Below are 24259 nucleotides of genomic sequence, written 5' to 3'. Positions count from 1 at the left end.
CTTGAAATCGAACAAGAATTGATATGTGCAAATGATACACATATTTTTACAAATCCCAAGTATGAAATACAATATTTCATTGGTTTGGCATTTTTTTTTGATGGTTGAAGTGACACAGGTGTCACAGTCTCCCCTACTTTAGGAAATTTCGTCCCGAAATTTAATTCTAGAGGAAACTTGTGAAGACAACTGTGACGGTTTCGCTTTCAAATAAATCCATTGAACCCTAAGTAAAACTCTGGGCCATGTTAAGACTTTTAGCGAAATTGTCAACCCTCAAAGTGAAGTCCTTGTAGTAACAAAACATGGAGTTTCGAACTATGGACAGAAGAACGTTTCTCATGAAGACTTATCATAGGAAACTTGTGTGTGCTTGAAATCAGAATTGGGGAGTGTAAGATAAAATGACATCGGTCAATGTCCAACACTTCTCCTGTATCATTACTCTTGTCACTATAGGTCTTAACACATGACAAAACTTCCTGTGGTTTCTGTACACTGAATTCCATAATTATGTAGGCCTCCATAATTACGTAATTCCTTGCACAGTCCACACAGTTCATTTCATAATGCGTAGGGAAAAAATCAATTGAATAAACATGAAGCGACTTGACTAGACCACCAAAGGATCTTTTTAACTAGATCAACGAACGCTCTTTTTAACTAGATCAACACATGATCTTCTTAACTAGATCGTCGTACGATCTCCTTAAATAGACCACTTAAGGGATCTTTTCAATTATATCATCACATGATATTCCTAACCAGATTTTCAAATCAATCTGTTTAACTAGACCACTCAAGGGGTCCAATTATAGAATAGTACTTTAAAACCCAAGGGACTTTACTACAACGTAGAAGTCCATTAAGGATTTAAGATAGTACCTTTAGATATCCTACTATAAATCCCTCATATGAGATATGGAAGATTCTATGAGGATTTGGATGGATCACATAAAAAACACAAAACATATAAGAAAACACATAAGCACATAATCACATAATTGATTATCATGATTATTAATTTGTTATCTTTGGACACGGATATTTAAAGCACACCAGGAATCCAATCCGTGGATTTCATTTGGTACTTTAAACATAAGAATCTAACTATGGAGATAGAAAGATCTTTATAGGAATTCGGATTTATCCTTGTTGAATCGTAATATACGTATCAAGGCATACGATTAATTCAATTAAGGGCTCCGATTTGAGCGATAATCATCCATGAAGATCTAATTGTGAAGATAAAAAGATCCTATATGGATTTTGGAATTTGTGTAACGAGAGGTGTTTCGACACCTTGCACTAGGCGTGCTTAAGTCGATACACAAGGTAGAAAGTTCATGAGGTTGAGGCGCTAGATATGCCAGGCGACATATGAAGCAGAGTTTGAAGGTTGAGCAGCAGCAGGATTTGTAACAGCTTTGCTTTGGATTGCAAAGCGGCACATGTTAACCAAATGTCCCCATCGTCCACCGTGGGTACATTTGAAATAAGGTATTTGATTCGGATGATGACGGTGGCATTGATTGCTCTAAGGAGCGGTTCCCTTGTATGGCTTCATCCCCGAGACGAGTCACGGTGATAGCTAAATCAACGGCCTTCTGGTAGTACGACGCCTAATTGATGGACAATTGCAGCACCTAGTTCGGACATTGTTGTTGCGATGAAGAGGCACCATGAAGAAAATGGGAGATATGGGAGGAAACAAGGGAAATGAAAACAGGATAACAATGCATAAAATTGCGATCATTTGTTTGTTACCTAAGGCAAACAAATGAGACGGTGACTAATCAAAGTAAATGAGTCAACATAATGTATCGCGAAGACATGCTCGTCTATAAGTGGACACTCACCCCAAGAGTTCCCAGGTAAGAGTGACTGGTCCGATATTGCGGATTTGTACGAACACTCTAGCCTTAGACAGAAGACCCAGGGTACAGGCACCCACCCTTCCAGTTTGCACGTGTTCACATTATTTAGACCAAACTTTGACGAGATTCTGAAAACTTTGAAGGTTCAAAACCTAGTAATCAATCATCCTAGAACAGATGATTAGTTTTCAAAGCGGATTCAAAATTTGTGCTCTTATTGTGGTTGTCACCTAAGGATAAGCGACGGTATTGTTTTAAGACTAAACACGAGATAACTCGCGTTAGGGTCCTAGGAAGGTTATAGTCTAGGTCAAAGCATCACTAATAACCTAATTCCCTATAACCATTGGCTCCGATACCAACTTTTCTGTCACACCCCGACCACGTAAAACAACAAGACGTGGCGAAAACGTCGGGGAGTGTTGTAACAGAATCATTGTTTCACAACCGTGGAATAAATAATTTTGTTTTATTGAATAAATGAACTCATTGTTTTAATACAATCAAATAAGTACAACTATTATCTTTCAAGTTTTAAAGTCGCTAAGGCACGAGTCCATCCTAAGTGTAGCATATATCATCAATCATCACAGAGCAGTACCTGAAACATGTGTAAAAATAGGTACGTCAGCATAAAAATGCCTGTGAGGTACATAGGTTTTATTGATTTAAGATTCATGACTTATAAGTTTAAAAAAAAAGGTTTTAATAAAAGTAGTCATGATCCTTGAAAAAGGTTTTCTTTTATAAATCATTTGTAAGAAATCAGATGATATAAAATAATAATACATAGGAAATTGAATAAGTAAATAGAATAAGTTTGTATAAAAATATATTGTTTGAAAAACAATATTTTGATAAAAAGATTCATAGTATATATAAAAGTATACTTTGGTTTTAAGAAAGTCGAATAAGTAATATATTAAAATATATTTCAGTTTCAAAACCATTAACCCAAGTGTACTAAATAACGCCACGGTATGTAAACCGATGAAAACACTTATATATAAGAAGTACCAGCGGCGTATCTATCATGTTTTCATCACATTACACCCGTCCCGTTATCTAAACACTAACCAAGAACCAATCATTAAGTAAATAGTATATTAACCATACTTTAGTTGGTAAAATAAATAAGTTTTCAGTAGTATATCAAAAGTATACTTTGGATTTATAAATAACATATTAAACTATGCTTTGGTTATGTAAATAACATATTAAACTATGCTTTTGATTTTGAGAATAACATATCAAACTATGTTTTAATGATTAACAAAATATATGTTAGTTTTTGTACAATATCCCATATGAGATCATATGAAACTATACTTTTGGGAGTATAAATCAATATACAAAAATAATGTGATTTATGAATTCATTCAGACCTAGTGCATCAAAATACACCTTTGAGACTATAGAAATACCACAAAGGCAATCCCTATTTGGATGGAGCAACAAATTGGTTTCAGACATTCAATGACAACAGGAATGGGGTGTCAAATCCTATAGCGCTATATTATACTACCAACCGGCTTGGTGAACAAAATAAGTACTATTCCAAACATTTATTTTATAATCTTTAAGAAAAATTTAGAGTTTAAACCATAAATAATCATTCAGTTTGTAAAAAGATAAGTACTAGTATGTATAATCAATTATACTTTGAAATCATGAAAATAACAGATAGGTACACATGCTTCACCCCAAAACAGTTTGAAAACAGTAAAAGAGGGGACTATGTACTCACCTGAGAGTGCTTAGAAGTCTTGAACAACTACCAAGCAAGCTAGAGGGAGCACGGAATCAAACGGCACCTAATATTGATAACTACATAAATAAATCGGACTTAAATCGGGAGATCGGATAGTATGAGGTCTCGTGAACCAAATGAGCGTAGGAACTCATATGATATGGTCTAACAAGGCCTATATGCTAAAATGAAACCTATCCTAAGTGCTTACGACCCATCACGACCCGTTTAGGTAGCTTACGCTACTTTAACGCGTCGTTTGCGTAAAACGCGTTCGGACCGCCTAATTAGTCCTATGACAAGTATTATATGCCTAAACATGTTTATTTATGTTGCATAATCAGTTAAGTGACAAAAGTTTGGGTTACAAATGCTTAAATATCAATTATGCATAAAAAGGGCATTTTGGTAATTTTCCTAAGGCATATAAACTACCTATCATGCAACTACTTAAACTAGGTGACCATAAGGTATAACCTCGGAAGGTTATTCCTTATACAACTACGGTCACTAAACATGTTTGATCGGATCCTAATGATCGACCAAACGGGTCGTGTTTGAAAGTTTAAGCGGGTGTTTAGTCCGCTTGACTTACGACTCTACACAAGCACTAAACTAAAAGTGACGAGCTAAACATGTCGAAACATGTTTAACAAAGTTAGAAAACATGTTTAGTATTAAAACAAACGGTTTTAATACCCTAGAGTAGTTTGGTTACAAAATACGGGAGAAAACGCATTTTCGCCGAAACTACGACTCGTCACTGAGCCTAGATAACGTGGAAATCAATAGGTATAGTCACTAGGGACTATAACCATCGTGATTACGCTCACGTTATGAAGTTCAAACGAACTTCGCATTGACCATAAACTGGTCAATGCAGAAAGTCAAACGCAGTTTGACTTTAACGCTAAAACGAATGAAAAACGCGAAAGAATACTTACAGAAGGTCCCCGCAAGATTTGATTCCGATTCTCTCTCAGGTAGGAAGCATATACTTCCACTTAGAGAGCTTGAATCAGATCAAATGTGAGGTGGGGAAATGAAATGGTGGGGGTATTTATAGGAAATCTAGAACCGTTAGGATCGTTTATCGGGAAACGAGCTTCGACCCTAGCCCTCCATGTGTGCCCCTTGTTTTGTAATACCATTAGAGCCCCTAGAATGAGCCCATGGTGTCCAAAATACCATTTGCATGATGTAAAACAGGTGCAACAGCTGGAAACAGGCTGTTAACAACTTTCTGCAGAACTGGGCCTCTCACGCGGGCCGAGTAAGAGTTAAGGTAGTCTTACGCGGGCCGCTTGGCCAACTATTACAGAATTGCAGTTTTGGTCCCTGAACTTCGGAAACATGTGTTTTGATGCATTTTTGGCACGTTTAAGCCTCGTTAACCTCATTTCAAGGCTCTAAAATGATGTTAAAGTATAGGGGACATGAAAATGCTCAAAAATATCTCGGATGTCGGTTTGTTTGGTCGTATGAATGCGTTGTTCGGTTAATTACGACGGATGTCATAACGAACGCAAAATCGATCCAAATTAAGCGACGAATGGAATTTTATCATGCCAAATACTAAAATAAAATATTTTAATGCTTACATAAATTTTTGGATGTCCGGATGTATTCAGAACGTAAGATATGCGCGAAAATGCAAACTTATGCACTTTTTGACGCTTTTCGTCCCTGAATGACCAAAAGTTTATTTTTGCGCACCAAACACCTCAAAGCCTATTTCTAAGCTATGTAAAGGATATTTAGGGCATATTTAACTTATGATCAAGTTCCGGAAGGTTCGTTACTATACAAATCGGTATAGTTTCGCAGTTTGACACAATTAGTCCCTGCGATCGAACAAACTTGATTTCAACACACCAAACCATTCAAAACTTATTTCTAAGTTATGTGAAGGTTATTTAAGGTATGTTAAGCCTATTTCACTATTCCAGAGTGTTCGTTGCATTAAACTAGTTATATTTACGCATCAGTGCGCGTATAATCTTCCAGAAAGCGATTTAAGGCTTGAAATCAAACAAGAATTGATATGTGCAAATGATACACATATTTTTACAAATCCCAAGTATGAAATACAATATTTCATTGGTTTGGCATTTTTTTGATGGTTGAAGTGACATAGGTGTCACAATTTTTGGACAAAACGAGTCTATATATATATTTTTAAGTGAAACTTGAAAATATATTATTTTGGAAACTACAAATACAAGAATACGAGAATAAATACTTGAGAAGTAATATAACTTTGGATAATGTTAAAGACATAAAGGAAACGTAACTCAAAGCATGAATTCTAAGGCAAGGCACGGCCCGCTCGCCTAATAGACCCTAGCACATTGTAGGTAGTCGTGTTTGCTGACGAGATTTGAGTTACGAGTACCGAAGACGCAAAACAGTGAGTTCATGCTCCCCCTTTTCTTTAACTGTTATTGGTTTTATAACTCTCGGGGGTGAAATACATGTTACGAATGCTAAAACGGTATGAAATGCCTATGAAATACTAGATCATGTGAGCATAGACTAAATACAGAAATGCCATTAATACTTAATTAGGGACGGGGGTTAGATCTAACGGGTACGGCCGAACCCCACTCATGGTCACAACTAGTACTAGCAGTGCTTCGGAGTCCCAGTCGAGGTTAATCGACACAGTCGAGGGTAATCGACACATTCAAGGTAAATTGACACAGTCGAGGTTAATCGACACAGTCGAGGAAAATCGACAAGGGTATGAGCCATTACGAGTGCTCCCTATGTCCTCACATGCCTTAAAGTCCTTGTAAAACATTCATGTTCATACACGCTTTTTATACCTGTTTACAAAGGAGTCTCTCAAAGATTTACAAGAATTACAGTACACAAACAAGACGCATGAACTCGCTCAACTTTCGTTGATGTTTTCCAAAATTACATGTATTTCAGGTAACAGGATGGATCTTGGGCGCAGGTGTCGTAACTAGAAGTAGACTTCAAGATTAGATGTCATCCACTTTTGTTGATTTGTAACCTAGTCGAAGGTTGTGTCTTAAAACTTAAATAACAAGTGTTTGTAATACTCAAATTTTATGAATGGATGAACATCGTTTTGATCATGTAGTTGTTTATTATGATTGAATGCAATGATATTTAACCAGTCACACATCATACGCTTCCGTAAAAGTCAGGGTGTGACAGTTTGGTATCAGAGCTTCGATTGTAGTGAACTAGGATTCCTTCTCGAGTCTAGACTACAATCACTAGAAGTTCTCTCACGAAAACATTTTACAAAAAGGTTTTCATTGCATTCACGTAAGCGTCAAGATCCACAAGTCAAACACTTTTCAAAAAAGAGACAAGGAAAGGACATTAGTAGGGAATACCCTCAAGATAAGGTGCCAATTAAGGCATAGTCTACAAGAGTTAGACATGGCAAAGATAAAATACACTCTTGGTGATAACTAGTACCAAGCGGTGTTTTTGTGTCTTAGTCGTGAATCGACAACTACAAAAATGACCCCCCCCCCCAAAACGAGAGTTATAAGTAATCTGATGCATCGAAATGCCTGTTTATGCTAAGTAACATATTTGTTTATCAATACATACATAGGAATAAGTGTACGGAATAAATATTGACGTGAATACATACGAATAAGTGTACGGAATAATTATTGACGTGAATAAGATACTTACGAGTTACGACTCCGACTCCTATTACTGTACGTAACTCGCACGATGAAGCTACCGACCTCGCGTACCTTGCAAAGCTCATGGGTAGAGTGCTTACCAAACAAGATTCTGAGCTTGCTTCCGTAGGAAATGGCTGCTCTTCCCTTTCGATCTTGAAGGTGCCTGACTACGATGGTAACGGCGAGGCAAAGGCGGCAACCTTGAACGAATTCTTAATCAACGGGACGAGATCACTGCGGCTTATGTGAAGCAAGATTGACAACATACTTGACCAGAAAAGGAAGATGAAGTATTCATCTTGAAGGTGCCCCTCCAACTACTAGGAATTCTCTTTATTCCTACTTCATTTAATCATCGTGCCTATTCACGCGTAATGATAACGAGTGTTAGCGCGTGGACCACTGCAATGGTCCTTTCCATGACAAGAGGTATAAGGACAGTAGTGTCCCCTCTTTGATTGATCATCTGCTTGGACGAGAGAAAACTGGGGTAACGGTGCAAGACAATTTATTATTACGGGGGCCCACGTAATAACAACTTGTAGTGCATGGAAATCCTAGTGGACTCTGCGGGCCAAGCTAACGATTACTACACAAAAATAATCTATAGGTGTTCACACCTTCATCTGGTAGAACAATACACAGACCAGTGCCTTAGCACTCTATAAAGTAGGAAGCCTGTCTTCACCTACTTTGGGTCTGACACTTCTACCCATGTACGAGACGTTTGAGAACCGATATTTAAAGATGGATAACATTCAGAAAGATTCAATGATGTTACACTCTACCACTTTATGAAACTTGTATGACCAGGGCGATGTAGCCTCGAATGCATTATTACAAACAATAGGCCAAGTTACCAAGCCTATGTGAAGGCTCAGTAATTGTTCCCTCGCTCATACAACGATGATTATATATATACATGTGATATCGGGTGATTACCTGTTTACTTATGGTACTAGGTACCTCATGGACAATTATGGAATATTGTCTAACCCACCTCATACCTTTTGACAGAAAAGGAATGCCGCCCAGACGCGGCACAGACACCAGTACGTTACCAAGGACAGAAGCCGAGCTTCAAGAACGAATCTCACAAGCAATTGCACGACATGAAGCCCTTCGTTCTAAGCACAGCGGTGGCACTACCGGAAATAACCCTCCAACTGGCTGCACCTATAAACAATTCCTGGACTGCAAGCCATTGAATTTTGATGGCACGGGAGGTGCCGTTGCATTTGTTCGTTGGGCAGAAAAGACTGACTCTGTTCTAAGAATGAGTAAATGTTCACCCCAGCAGAGAGTCACCTTTATCTCAGGGTTATTTTTAGATGGCGCACTCTCCTGGTGGAACCTTCAGGTTCAAACCCTTGGTGCAGATGCTGCTTATGCACTAAGCTGGCATGAGCTCAAGGAAATGATGGAAAAGACATATTGTTCTAAGGCTGAAATCCAGAAGCTTGAGGTAGAGTTCTGGAATTTGAAAATGGACGGACCGAAGATTCCTGAATATGTCCAACGATTTTACGACTTGTCTAGAGTCGTCCCCTACTTAGTCAAACCGGAATTCAAAAGGGTTAAACGATTCATTTGGGGACTTGCACCTCAGATGAGGAGCATGGTTACTACCTCAAAGCCCTCAACCATTGTAGAGGCTATCGATTTGAGTGTCACTCTTACTGAAGAAGGTTTACGCATGGGGAAATTTTCGGAATCTGAGGATAACAAGAAAGAGACTCATGTGGAGTCATCAAGCAACAAGAAAAGGAAGTCCTCAAACCTAAAGATGGGCACCCAAGTCAGCTATGGAAGCTCTAAAGCAAACAAAAGAAAGAAAGTGAATCCGCCGCATGGCAGGAAAACTGATGGAGCCACTAATAAGGCTGGGGGCAAAGTTTACTCGGGGACTAAGCCGAGGTGCGAGGAATGCAATTTTCACCATGAAGGTCGATGTCTGAGGCCTAAGTGCGGAAAGTGTAGAAAGGAAGGACACAGCAAGGATGCCTGTTGGGCAAAGAATCCAAACGGAAAAGATAAAGGTAGAGTACCAGGTTGCTACAGATGTGGTGAAGCAGGGCACTTTAGGAAAGATTGCCCTAGGAAGAAACAAGCAAGGATGGGTTTTCACGATCGAAGCTCGTGAAGCACGCCAGGATCCAGATGCGATTACGGGTATGTTCCCTATTAACCAACCTTATGCATCTATTTTTTATTAATATTGGCATCAACTTTAACCTTGCATTGCTTAGAACTTAAGAAACTGCTTGGCCTAGTTTCGAGTAAAATAGACGTCCCGTATTCTTTAGAAATGGGCATATAGAAGGCTAGTTTAAGCAGATGAAGCAATTAAGGATTGTATTTAGGGACTCAGAAGACCGGAACCTTCTGTTACCATTGACTTGAGAAGTCATAATATGATAGTCAGCATGGATTGGATATCCAAGTATAGAGCCTAAGAACGTCCCCGTGATGGAAGAAGTTCCAGAAGCCTTTTCTGAAGATTTGCCAGGAACGCCCCTCCACAACGACAAGAGAGGTTTAAGATGAACCTCGTGCCAGGAGCGGCACCAGCGCCGAATGACGCCTTACCGACTAGCTTCGTCCGCGAAGCATGAGCTTCCGGTATAACTGCAAGAGCTGCTAGACAGAGGAAATTAAGGACATGACATCCTTAGTTAAGGACACAAAGAGAAAGTTGACAGTTGACAGTTTACACCTTGCACCAATTCCAGAGAATTGAGAATCAGAATCCTTTGCCAAGGACTGATAACATGAATAGACAAATCGTCAGGTTATAGTGACCACTCAAAGATCAACTTGAGGACAAGATGTCCTCCACTGTGAATACAAGAAGGAAATATCCCTAAAACGACCTTTAGGACTCGCTTCGAGCATTATGAGTTCCTTGTCGTACCATTTGGCTTAACACATGCAACAACAACGTTCGTGGACCTCATGAATCGAACGTGTAAGCCATACCTGGATAAAGCATGATTATACTTATTGGCTACATTCTTATATGGCCAACGACCAAGGAAGGTCGTGAGCAACAGCTGCAATTTACCTTGCAACTCTTAGAGAAAGAACAGTTATGTGCTATGAAGACGAAAAGCGGATTTCGAATTCACGAAGTGAGAACTTTAAGATACATGGTGGATAAGAACGAAACTCATGCCAACCCTGCAACCAAGAGCTAAAGAGCTAGAGTTGCAATTATGTGACGCTTCTCGACAAAGTCTCGATTGCACATCGATGCAACGAAACCACAACATTGCATACGCGGCACATTGATTAAGGAATCATAAGAAGAAACCTCAAGCTAGATACAGTAATTGCGCACCGCAAATTCGATGTCATTATGACGTGATGTCGTGATCACAGTCAAATTTAATCCCAATAACAACTATATAGATAGTGGCAAGTGGGTATCGAACACAGGGAGTTTGTGGAATATGTGTTATTTGAAAGTTTGTCTAATTTAACTAAATTAATCTAATTGCAAGAGAAATAAAATTCGAGAGTTTATGTGAGTGAATTGGTTTTAGACTAAATTAAACTAATTAAATTGCAAGAGAAAAGTTTGGTTGTAAGCAAATTAGAGACAAATGACCATCCTAGATTTCCGGTTCCCATTGACATTCATGTTATCATTCCACTAGTAAGAACTACATAGACATAGTTCGTATGTGATTACTTGCAGTGATGAAAGGGAACTAAGTACTCAGATTCCTAGAACGTGAGGTTGTTACCCGATGATCAATCAACCCTTACCCAAGCCTAACTATACCCATGATATCTCGATTGCCAACGACACCAAGAACGTATGGTTTCTAATTAGTTCAACATAAGAATTAACAAGTTACTAACAAACAATCACACACCATAACAAACAAATCATAAAGATAAAGATTGTTATTCTAGAAATTAGGAAATTAAACATGAAATGTCTCAAGCAAACCTTCAATCCAGGATAATCACTAAGTGTTTAGCCACTCATGGCTTGAAACATCATTATCCAACAACTCTTAATCTTCAAACAAGTTAAAAACATGAACCAAAGGATTAAAGATAGTCTTCAAGCTTCCAAGAACACCCAAAATTCATCTCTAAAGTGTATTTAACCGAATGGAATTGATTGGGCATGAAAGGGCATCATAAATCCACATTAAAATGTGGAAGTTACACATTTACGTAGGTCAGCGCCGTAAGCTACGGTGGCCACCGTAGCTTACGGTGGCTTGGAATGGCTTACGGTGGCTTTAAACTGTCATACGGTGACAAAAAGTGCCAGTCGGCGCCGTAAGCTACGGCCCTTGCCGTAGCTTACGGCAGGCTTCAGCATGAAAACTTGTTTTCAACATAACTTTTTCGTTTCAACTCCGTTTTCTTCACCGTTTTCGCCTACGTTCTTGTAATTTCGCCCTCTATCATGCTATCCTCTTAATTCTTCAATTCCAAAAATTGATTTTTTCATTGATGCTCCAAATTACTTCCCTTTTAAGCTCCATTTGCACCTGCACGTCCAAACAACTAGTAGTTACCAAGTTCAAACAATTAAACGTGTAAACCATGGGATTTTAATCTTTTTAAGGCACTTAAGGGTTGTGCTATGGACCACCCGTCACATCCCCACACTTACCCGTTGCTTGTCCCAAGCAACTCATTCACTAACCATTTCAAAAGCACAAGCGATCAACATGCAAACCAAGCTAAAATGTACCATCCTTTTACTAACTTTTTATCATACCACAAGACACACCCCTCACAACAACTCTCGGTGACAAGTAATATTAGCAACACTATGCTAACTCGCTCAATGCAAGTGTGTGATTGTGTGACAATAAGCTTGTATACAAATCAAGTTTCCTCCTATCAAATACCTAGCATGCTTATGAATCAAAAGGACTTATGGGTTATAACGGGGCTATGTGTAAAGGTAGGAAAATGGTGGGATATATATGCAAGAGCTAATTGATTTGACCCGGTTTTTATTTCTACTACTGAACAAAGCAAACATCAACTATATACACAACTTCTTCAACATTCTCAACTACTATTGCAACTAAATACTTCTTTTTTTGTATTTTTCTCATATTTTTCTCTTTCTTTTTTTTCTTTTCTTTTTTTTCATTTTTTTCATAACACATAAAACTCAACAATATATACAAGAACATCAACAATCACAAACTAAATTCCTAAACCGGGTTGTCTCAATAGGTAAAGTTTTTTTTTTGTAAGAAGTAGGTTTGGGTCACAACCGAATAGTATAAGGCTCAAACATGGCTTTCTAAAGACCAAACCCCCACCCCTCACAATACCAAGCTCATATATGTAACGTATGAGGTCCAACCCCCAATTCCCACACTCTCACACATTCGGACGAGGCTACCTAAAAATCCCTATCATTTTCACAAGCATGCTAACTCTAGGATTTAACAAGCATTCATGCACAAGTTCTATTAACACAATACACACACCGCCACTCAAAACAAGGAAAGCATCTTTAATAATCATGTGTGGCTCAAACACTCACCAAGAAATGACTAAAAAGGGGTGTCGGTGTGTCAAGTGGAACAATATCAAGTGTTCAGACTTCGACAATTTTTCGTTTGGTTTCACAAATTTTTTAAAATTCTCAAAAATTTTCCCCCCATCCCCACACTTAGGATACATTGACCCCAATGTATGGTTTTGAAAGGAATTGATCGCTAAAACCCATTCAAACTTTTTTTTTAAACAAAACATAAACAAACTAACTACCAAAATTTCAAAGCTAAAGAACATAACAAGACTAAGGAAAGAGTACAATGACCTGGTGAAGTTTGACACAACCGATGTTGTTGACAATCCGACTTCCTATCACCACCTTCACATAAATATCCGCACATCTTCCCCACACTTGAATGTCGCCATGGCCCTGAAACATAGAAAAAAAACAAGATCAATATAAAACTCCGGGTTGCCTCCCGAGCAGCGCTAAGTTTTGAGTCTTCAGCCAGACCATGCCACCCCCATTTATGGTGGCTCAAAGAATCGGTTCCTATCACCTCCCCCACTGTAGCTTGTCATTGGTTGAGATACATCCATCAAATGTCCATTCGGCGGATAGTCAACTACATACCCGCTCGAACCCTCATGCTTCTTTTCATACCCAGGTGGTTTGTTTGTTTTTATTCTTTGATGCACACTTTTCAGATGGTTACTAGACACTCTACTCTTCTCTTCAATAGATTCATAACTAATCTCCCTAGTATGAACATCAAAGTATAACTTATGGTTCTCTTCGGTCATAGTAATGATCCCGTCTCTACAATTGATTTGAGCACTCGCCGTATAAAGAAACGGTCGACCTAAAATTACCCTTTGTTGTGATGCCAATTTGGTAGGGGCATAATCTAGGATTAAAAAATCCACCGGGTATTCGAATTCTCCCAACCGAATCATAACATTCTTAACTATTCCCCGTGGACGCCTCCAACTTTCATCTGCCAAACTCACCATGGTGTCTATATCTTGAAGCGGACCAAAGTCGTACATATCGTATAGATCGCCTGGTAGCACACTCATACTCGCCCCGTAGTCCAACAATGCTTGAGGAATTTTTAATTTTCCCACTTGAATAGGCACGAGTGGTGCTCCATGCTCTTTGTCTGTTTCAACCTCGGCATCCCTTCCTATACCTACACTCACTTGACAAGAAGATGTTAAAAATGTTTCATTGAATTCACTATTAGGAACGGTACTTACCACATTGATATTAACACTTTTAATGTTTTTGGGATTTGTCACCGTGTCGCTTTGTAGTTGGCCTTTTGCTTTCTTCAATATTACCACATCGCTCGCAAGTTGACTCATTTGGGTAGTCAACGACTGAATTGCTTTATCACGGATTTCGTCTTTTTGAATGTGAGCATCATCAAGCTGATTCCTTCGTTGCATCTCAATTTGCATCACCTTCAATATCTCCATTACTTCGTTTCCACCTGAAAAGCTTTGACCCGTTTGATATTGCCTTTGAAATCCTTGGTTTCCTTGGAAGTTCGGGTTGGCTTGATTTGACGAATTCCTGTATCTAAAGTTCGGGTGATTTCGTAAACCGAGGTAGTAAGTATTGGAATTCATGTGGTAATTTCTACCGCCCCCGCCTTGCCCTTGCAATGCATTCACCTCCTCATATTGCCCTTCTACCGCTCCTTGGCAATTTTCAGCCGCATGTCCTATTTGATTGCAAATAGCACAAACATCATATATTTGATTAGAGGTTTGAACATTACCATCGTCTACCTCATGCACTTGAGTTCGGGTAACGGCCGGTCGTGCTCTCCTTGATGCTTGAGCTTTTCTTTTTGATGTGATCGCCATTTGCTCCAAGAATTCCCAATCGTCATGCTCGTAATTTGTGCCAAAAGTGCCATTTGTGATAGACATTAAATCGCGAGCATCTTCGGCACTTAACCCCTCATGGAAAACATTCATCAATTCCCAAAGCTCTATCCCATGATGAGGACAATTCTTTAGCATCATGTTAAAACGTTCAAATGCCTCATGGAACATCTCACATTGTTGTTGTTGAAAACTTCTCAACCCTTTCCTAGCATCATTCGTCTTTTGAGCGGTATAAAATTCATCTAAAAAGATTTGTTGCATCTCCGCCCATGTGTAGATAGATGCTGAAGGTAATGTGTAGAACCACTTTTTCGCCTTGTCTTCCAAAGAAAATTGGAATAGTACCAATTTGACATCATCGGCCGAAAATCCTTGACTCCCAAGAGTGTTGCAAATCGAGTCATAAGCCTCCAAATGAAAATAAGGCTCCTCCGTTGCTAGACCCTTATATTTTGGCAAGCTTTGTAATGAATTGGTTCTCACTTCAAATGTCCTCCCTTGATCATTGTGAGGAATGACTACCGGTGAAGGATTATGAGTGATTACCGGTCTAAAATGTGCTTCAATGCCTCTTGCATGTTCTCGAAGATGTCTTCTTGGTACACCCAACCGAACCCTTGGACGAATATGACCCATTGGTCTTTGCAGAGGCCCTTGAGGTACATGTGCTTGAAATTGATGTTGTGGCATTGGTGGGTGTTGAATTGGCCTTTGGAATTGATGTTGTACGTTTTGTGGACGAATTTGTTGTATCGGTGTAGGACGTTGCAATTGTGACCCTTGTGACCGAACATGTTGTACCCCAACCGGTAACCTACCTATGTCTTGAATTCTTTGCAATGGTTGATTTTGTTGAACCACTCCTCCTTGAGGTCCCAAATTACCTCCATCACCCTCATAATAAAATCCATCTTCGTCATATCCCCCATACTCTTCTTCATACCCCTCATCGTATCCATCTCCTCCTATACCCGAAAATTGTCCAAATGGAAAAGATGAATATTGAAAAACCGGTTGGTTCGGTGGTCGATATGTAGAAGTAGCATGTACTACGGTTGAATTTGGTGGTATTGAATAGATGGAAGATGATTGACCCGTATGTGGGAAGAAATGGGAAAATGGTGGAATTGTAGTAGACGGGCTAATGGTAAGTGTAGGTTCAACTTGGGTAGTAAAAGGTAGTGTAGTGTTGGTTACTGTAGCATCATGCGGTGGAGTAAGGTCGGTAGTGGTGTTAGGCATGGTGGTATTTGGTGAAGGTTGTGTTGATGATGGTATGAAAGGTGGTGTAAGCTCACCCGTAGTGGGTGGTGGTGGTGGTGGATCCATGTATCGAATTGGTGTGATTGGTGTAGTTGGTGTTGTTGGTGAACCACTGATTCTGTTCTCTCTTAACAAAATTCTGTTTCCTCTTAGAGTTCGCTCAATTTCCGGATCAAATGCCAATGGTGAAAGCTTGTGAGAGCTCCTAGTACGCATGCACCTGTAAGTACCTGCACACTAACACACCCAGCGTAAACCAGAAAAATAACAAACTTAAAAAGAACACAAATAACACACGTTGCGCACTACTCCCCGGCAACGGCGCCAAAATTTGACATGATGTCGTGGTCACAGTCAAATTTAATCCCAATAACAACTATATAGATAGTGGCAAGTGGGTATCGAACACAGGGAGTTTGTGGAATATGTGTTATTTGAAAGTTTGTCTAATTTAACTAAATTAATCTAATTGCAAGAGAAATAAAATTCGAGAGTTTATGTGAGTGAATTGGTTTTAGACTAAATTAAACTAATTAAATTGCAAGAGAAAAGTTTGGTTGTAAGCAAATTAGAGACAAATGACCATCCTAGATTTCCGGTTCCCATTGACATTCATGTTATCATTCCACTAGTAAGAACTACATAGACATAGTTCGTATGTGATTACTTGCAGTGATGAAAGGGAACTAAGTACTCAGATTCCTAGAACGTGAGGTTGTTACCCGATGATCAATCAACCCTTACCCAAGCCTAACTATACCCATGATATCTCGATTGCCAACGACACCAAGAACGTATGGTTTCTAATTAGTTCAACATAAGAATTAACAAGTTACTAACAAACAATCACACACCATAACAAACAAATCATAAAGATAAAGATTGTTATTCTAGAAATTAGGAAATTAAACATGAAATGTCTCAAGCAAACCTTCAATCTAGGATAATCACTAAGTGTTTAGCCACTCATGGCTTGAAACATCATTATCCAACAACTCTTAATCTTCAAACAAGTTAAAAACATGAACCAAAGGATTAAAAATAGTCTTCAAGCTTCCAAGAACACCCAAAATTCGTCTCTAAAGTGTATGTAACCGAATGGAATTGATTGGGCATGAAAGGGCATCATAAATCCGCATTAAAAGGTGGAAGTTACACATTTACGTAGGTCAGCGCCGTAAGCTACGGTGGCCACCGTAGCTTACGGTAGCTTGGAATGGCTTACGGTGGCTTTAAACTGTCATACGGTGACAAAAAGTGCCAGTCGGCGCCGTAAGCTACGGCCCTTGCCGTAGCTTACGGCAGGCTTCAGCATGAAAACTTGTTTTCAACATAACTTTTTCGTTTCAACTCCGTTTTCTTCACCGTTTTCGCCTACGTTCTTGTAATTTCGCCCTCTATCATGCTATCCTCTTAATTCTTCAATTCCAAAAATTGATTTTTTCATTGATGCTCCAAATTACTTCCCTTTTAAGCTCCATTTGCACCTGCACGTCCAAACAACTAGTAGTTACCAAGTTCAAACAATTAAACGTGTAAAGCATGGGATTTTAATCTTTTTAAGGCACTTAAGGGTTGTGCTATGGACCACCCGTCACATTACCTGAAAGAAAACGTTGAATGATCTTTACTGATCATAAGGGTTGCAGCACACCGTTGGTTGTAAGAACTTAAATATTAACGTAGATGGACTAAGATACTAAACAATGCAAACTGTATGGACATGATACGTATTTGTGTAATAAACTTTGATGAAAAATTGGAACACTCACTTGCCCTTAGTGGAGTCTTCCTACAACAGTATTTATCACACCGCCGTTCAAACCGCTTCGTGCGAAGCTTTAGATGGGACATAATAAGTCGATCCCCGTCGTGTTGAACGGAGACCAGAGATAAACGATCTACTGGCCTGATTTGGTCCAGGAAAAACTAGTGGCAAGATCGTTCAGATATGTGATCATATCGAGACAGCCGCGGAATACAGAAAGATTGCGCCGATGAGCGGCAGAAATCGTAAGAATTTGAGATAAGAAGTATGACTTAAATGGGAGCCTCGCCTAGAGAAGGCGTGGTGTGATTTGGAAAACGTAAAGGTTGAATCCCCGATGTAGGGATCGGAACCATTGTTCACAAGATGAAATTTCCAGAAAAAGATCAGTAGTGATCACGACACATTCCATGTGTCTAGAGGAGTCTGACTCAAGGAACAGTCGTTGTTCCCACAAATAAGATTCACGTCAATGACAAAACAACAAAATTACTATAAAACCTGTTAAGGTTTCGGACCAAGAGTCCACAATACTATAAAACCTGTTAAGGTTACGGACCAAGAGTCCACAAGACACAGAAAAGACATAATTGATTTACTTGAGTACAATAGAATTCATAACATAACCCAGAGTATATGGGAACATAAAGACAAATCTTGAACGTAAGTGACCACATTCGATTCACAACTCCCCTGCGACCAATGGCATCGCTTGAATTTCGGGACGAAATTCTTTTAACGGGGGGAGACTGTGACAACCATCACTTTTTCGTACATTCGGTACACTAATTGAACAGTAATCTGAACTTTAAAATTGTGCATGATCTAGCTTACAAGACAAATGAATTTTTTATTACTGTTATATACATATAATGGCATTTCATATTCGTTGCAACATGCAACACGATATAGTGCTAATAATGCACAGAACAGTATTGGCACCATTATCAGACAAACAAAAAATATACTGACGATGTTCAGTACATAGACAGACAATATTTTGAGGTCCAGTATGAGCCAGAGACCAAGTGATACACTAGTATAGTGTGTAGGGAAGTAAGGACCACAAAACTGCTTTTCTAGGTGATAGTTAAGTGCTGGGAAGTGCTTAAAACTCACCCAAAGTGCAGAATTCTGCATATTTCAGCAAAATTCAGCATTTTAACGAGCTAGTAATGTGCAAAAATATGACAAAATGGTCCTGTATGCTTTCCTAAATGTCGAGAATTAAAAGTGTCATAGAAGGGTACTTAATGAACACTAAACGGTGCAATTTAGCGCTTTAACGAACCGGTATCTAACCGAACTACCGGACATTACCCGGAACACTAAAATATTGCTAGAAGCATTGTTTTATTAATTTTAAGCTAGTTATGGTTCCCGAACACCCTAACACCCACTAAAAATATCAAGTAACTAACACCTATAACAAATACTTGGATTTGGACCTTTAATCTAATTAGAGATAGGAAGTTACACTTAGAAACCCCCCCCCCTCATGTTCACGGTCATGAAGGGTGGCCCCCACCTCCAAAATCTTGCAAAGATTACCTAGATCTCCATGATCTTGCTTGGATTCACCTAGATCTTGTGTAATCTTCCATGATCTTGCTTAGATATTCCTTGGATTTTATTTGATATTACTAGATATGGTTCAAACTTACACAAGACCCCCTCCCCCTTCCTACTTACGGTCATGAGATGGCCCCACCATCAAGATCTTTGGTTGATTTTACTAGATATTATTTGATATTGTTTGATTCACCAAGATTTATTTTGATATTGCTTGGATATGGAAGATTTATTTAGATATCCTTGGATATTATAAAGATCATTTCATATCTCACAAACACACTCCACTCCCTCATACTCTCTCTCCCCCTCTCGGCTCTACCTAGTGCCGCCACCACCACCACCACCTTGCAACCACCATTCACCTATTTTCAAGCTCATTTAAAGTGTTAGAAGGTGTTTCATGGAGCTTGGTGCTTGAAGAACTTGAAGAACCTTCATCCATTGCTTTTATCATCCATTTTCATCAACTTTTTCTCTAGTGATCTTCCCTAGCCTTTGAGCTAGTTGTAAGCTTCTTGTTACTAGTTTTTGCTTCTCATTTTGTTGGTTAAAAAGATGCACATTGTTATAAATCATAAGAATATTAAAAGGCTTGAACTTGAATCATAAACATGAAGCTTAAAAATGATGAAATCTTGTTGAAAAGAGGATGTTAAATACATGCATGATACTTGATTTTTATTTACTTGAAATTATGATGTTGATCATCATAAGGGCTTGCTAGATTGTGATTAAATACATGATTTAGCAAGTTAGAGGATGATTACGTGTTAACCCAAGAAGATCATCCTCACTTATGAACATGAACTTGAAAATAAAATGATTTCTTGAAAAATAGTAAATAAAGTGAGCTAGTAAACTTATAGATTCTAGGTTTATGAATGATTTTCCAAGAAAACCAAGTTCAAAATATGATTTTAGAAGATCATGGTTTTTACTTAAATGTACACTATTTTTGGTGATTAAATAAGTGTAAGAACACTTTATTTACAAGAAGAGTTCAAAAGAATAATTTTTGTAGAATATGTTTACAAGTTGTAAACACCTAGTTTCTTTAAGAATGAGATTTTTAAAGAAGTAACCACATTTTAGAGGGTAACTAAACCTACTAAACACCCTACCAAGTTACTACCCGTTTTTATGAAAGATCAAGTTCATGTTACTATGTGAAGTATATTGTTTTTACACCTGGTAAGTACAAGATGATTAAGTGACTTGTTGTTGATTGTTTGAATGATTTTTGAAAAGAAAATGATATGCTAAATAGCATGGACACCTCCATTTACAAAGGAAACTATGACGAAATTTTCTAAAAATTCCAACACTTAGAAAATATTTTCTAAACAAGTGTTCACAAGTGTGTTTTAAATTATGATTTATAACATAAATTTTGCCATAAATTTTTGTAACAAAAATACAAGTATTGGATGTTGGTTTTTGTAAATAAAAATGGGTAAATATATAATTAGAATATATATTTTACATTAAAGACACTTGTGTGAATATGTGTATACCTTTTGTATAGCTATATTATTTTTGGATTTACAATAATGTGACTTAACAAAAATACCAAGAACTTACAATCCAAAATAATACCAAAAATTACAAGGAATAAACTATATAAGTTACACACTTAAATATTGGCAAACCAAACAAGAACGTAACTTATAAAATATTTCGGAAAATACCATTACAAATATATTTTTGGCAAATATTGTTTTGGATACAAGAAATGAAAATATGATTTTTGAAAATATTACAAGAGTAATATTGTATTTTTGACCAAGAGAAAATATATTATTTTTGGAAGTAAGAATATATTTTCTTGGAATACATTATTTTTGGACAAAACGAGTCTATATATATTTTCTAAGTGAAACTTGAAAATATATTATTTTGGAAACTACAAATACAAGAATACGAGAATAAATACTTGAGAAGTAATATAACTTTGGATAATGTTAAAGACATAAAGGAAACGTAACTCAAAACATGAATACTAAGGCAAGGCACGGCCCGCTCGCCTAATAGACCCTAGCACATTGTAGGTAGTCGTGTTTGCTGACGAGATTTGAGTTACGAGTACTGAAGACGCAAAACAGTGAGTTCATGCTCCCCCTTTTCTTTAACTATTTTTGGTTTTATAACTCTCGGGGGTCAAATACATGTTACGAATGCTAAAAGGTATGAAATGCCTATGAAATACTAAATCATGTGAGCATAGACTAAATACAGAAATGCCATTAATACTTAATTAGGGACGAGGGTTAGATCTAACGGGTACGGCCGAACCCCACTCATGGTCACAACTAGTACCTAGCAGTGCTTCGGAGTCCCAGTCGAGGTTAATCAACACAGTCGAGTGTAATCGACACAGACGAGGGTAATCGACACAGTCAAGGTAAATTGACACAGTCGAGGTTAATCGACACAGTCGAGGAAAATCGACAAGGGTATGAGCCATTACGAGTGCTCCTTATGTCCTCACATGCCTTAAAGTCCTTGTAAAACATTCATGTTCATACACGCTTTTTATACCTGTTTACAAAGGAGTCTCTCAAAGATTTATAAGAATTACAGTACACAAACAAGACGCATGAACTCACTCAACTTTTGTTGATGTTTCCAAAATTACATGTATTTCAGGTAACAGGATGGATCTTGGGCGCAGGTGTCGTAACTAGAAGTAGACTTCAAGATTAGATGTCATCCACTTTTGTTGATTTGTAACCTAGTCGAAGGTTGTGTCTTAAAACTTAAATAACAAGTGTTTGTAATACTCAAATTTTATGAATGGATGAACATCGTTTTGATCATGTAGTTGTTTATTACGATTGAATGCAATAATATTAAACCAGTAACACATCATACGCTTCCGCAAAAGTCAGGGTGTGACATATTGGAGGTTGGTTTTATAAACAAAATTGGGTAAATATATATTTAGAACATATATATATATATATATATATATATATATATTAACACACTTGTGTGAATATTTGTATACTTTGTGGAAAAGTTATGTTATATTAGGATAAAGTAATATAAGTTAACAAAATACCAGAACTTACAATCCAAAATAATACCAAAAATCACAAGGATTAAATATATAAGTTACACACTTAACATTGTGGAACCGAACAATAGAACGTAACTTACAAATATTCCGGGAAAATACCGTTACGAATATATTTTTGGTAAATATTATTTTGGATACAAGAAGTGAAAATATGATTTTTGTACATGTTACCAAGTTATATCATATTTTCAACAAGAAGAAAATATATTATTTTTGGGAGATAAAAATATATTTTCCTAGTATATTTAGAAGGTATATGATTTTTGGGAAAAATGTATATTTTCTTGGAATACATTATTTTTGACAAAAAGTTATATATAGATTTTCTAAGTTAGACTTAAAAATATATTATTTCAGAGCTACAAATATACATGTATGAGACACCCCCATCCTTGGGAGGGAAAATACGGAGTTAAATACTTGAGAAGTATTAATACAGAAATATTGTTTAACAATTATTCCAAAACTAAATATAATTTAAAGTTAAAATAATTATTATTTTAACAAGTAATTATAACTTGGAATAATTTTGGAAACATTAGAAACGTAACTCCAAAACATTAATACTAAGCCAAGGCACGACCCGTCCGCCAAATAGACACTGGTACATTATAGGTAGTCGTGTTTGCTGACGAGATCGGAGTTACTAGTTCTGAATACGCAATACTGTGAGTTCATGTCCCCCTTTTCTTTTAACTGTTTTCAGTTTTATACTTCGGGGGTGAAATACATGTTACAATTATTACAAACGTTTTATACATGGTATGAATAGCTTAAGGAGGGTTTACTGCTTGATCATGTTAAAGGTGGGTATAACACTTAAGGCCATTAATCCTCGTTGTAGAACCGAGGGACATAAGTGATAGATCTATTTGGGTTTAGCGAGCCCACACCCATGGGGACCAGGGTGGCCCATAGGGTGACTATGTCTTCCAGCCGGAGGCCCGGTACAAATTTGCTAGGTTTGAGTCTTCCTGCACCATTTTACACATACCATTGGCTTTGCAACCCATTGGTGATCTGTTTTTTCCTTATTTCTACATACCAGGGACTTACATACATACAGACATACTTTAAAGGTTTACTTATACAAAACACATGAACTCGCTCAACTTTTGTTGATGTTTTTAAACTACATGTATTTCAGGGAACTGAACAGATCTGGCAGGTGTGTGCATTTTGTCAAGCTATGTCACGAATAAAGGATGTCATCCATGGTCGTAGAGTTTAGGAGATGTATCATATTCTTGGACGGGATACATGTTTCTAAACTTGGTTTTTAGTTAACATCTTTTGTTGAGTCCTTGTGAACTCGTTAAAACATGTTATGGTTTGTAACTTAAATTTGGTGTCGATGTTTTCAGACAAGAATGTTGTGGTATTTTCCAAACTTAATTAATGGATGAACATCTTATGGTTTCATCATATAGCGTTGTTATGATTGAATGCTATGGTATTAAGTAAGTCACACCAATAACCACGCGTCCGCAAAAGTCAGGGTGTGACAGCTTGGTATCAGAGCTTCGGTCATAGCGAACTAGGATTCTTTCTCGAGTCTAGACTACGATCATTAGGGCTCTCACGAAAACATTTTCAAACATGTTTACATTGCATACACAAAATGCCCAGATCCAGGGAACAAACATTTTTACAAACAAAAGGCACAAAAATACATTTCAAAACTTATGTTCATAATTCAGTCTTAGAGACTGGGGAGGTTCAGTCTTAGAGACTGGGGAGGTTAGTCTTAGAGACTGGGGAGGTTCAGTCTTAGAGACTGGGGAGGTTTAGTCTTAGAGGCTGGGGAAAAATTAGTCTGAGAGACTGAGAAGTTTAGTTTGAGAAACTGGGGAGGTTTTAGTCTGAGAGACTAGGTAGTCA

The 24259-nt window shown here is 37.8% G+C and overlaps 1 non-coding gene across 1 annotated transcript; it reads left to right on the top strand.

Moving 5' to 3' along the window:
- Window positions 1-14799: 14799 nt before the first annotated feature.
- LOC118492807 lies at window positions 14800-14905 on the top strand. The gene has a single exon (XR_004894809.1). It is a non-coding gene; the product is annotated as a small nucleolar RNA R71 (small nucleolar RNA).
- The last annotated feature ends 9354 nt before the right edge of the window (window positions 14906-24259 follow it).

The sequence above is a fragment of the Helianthus annuus genome, chromosome 5, assembly GCF_002127325.2.
Source record: "Helianthus annuus cultivar XRQ/B chromosome 5, HanXRQr2.0-SUNRISE, whole genome shotgun sequence".
Taxonomy (NCBI): Eukaryota; Viridiplantae; Streptophyta; class Magnoliopsida; order Asterales; family Asteraceae; genus Helianthus; species Helianthus annuus.
The sequence above is the reverse complement of the archived record's forward strand: the minus strand, read 5'-3'. Positions and strand labels throughout refer to the sequence as shown.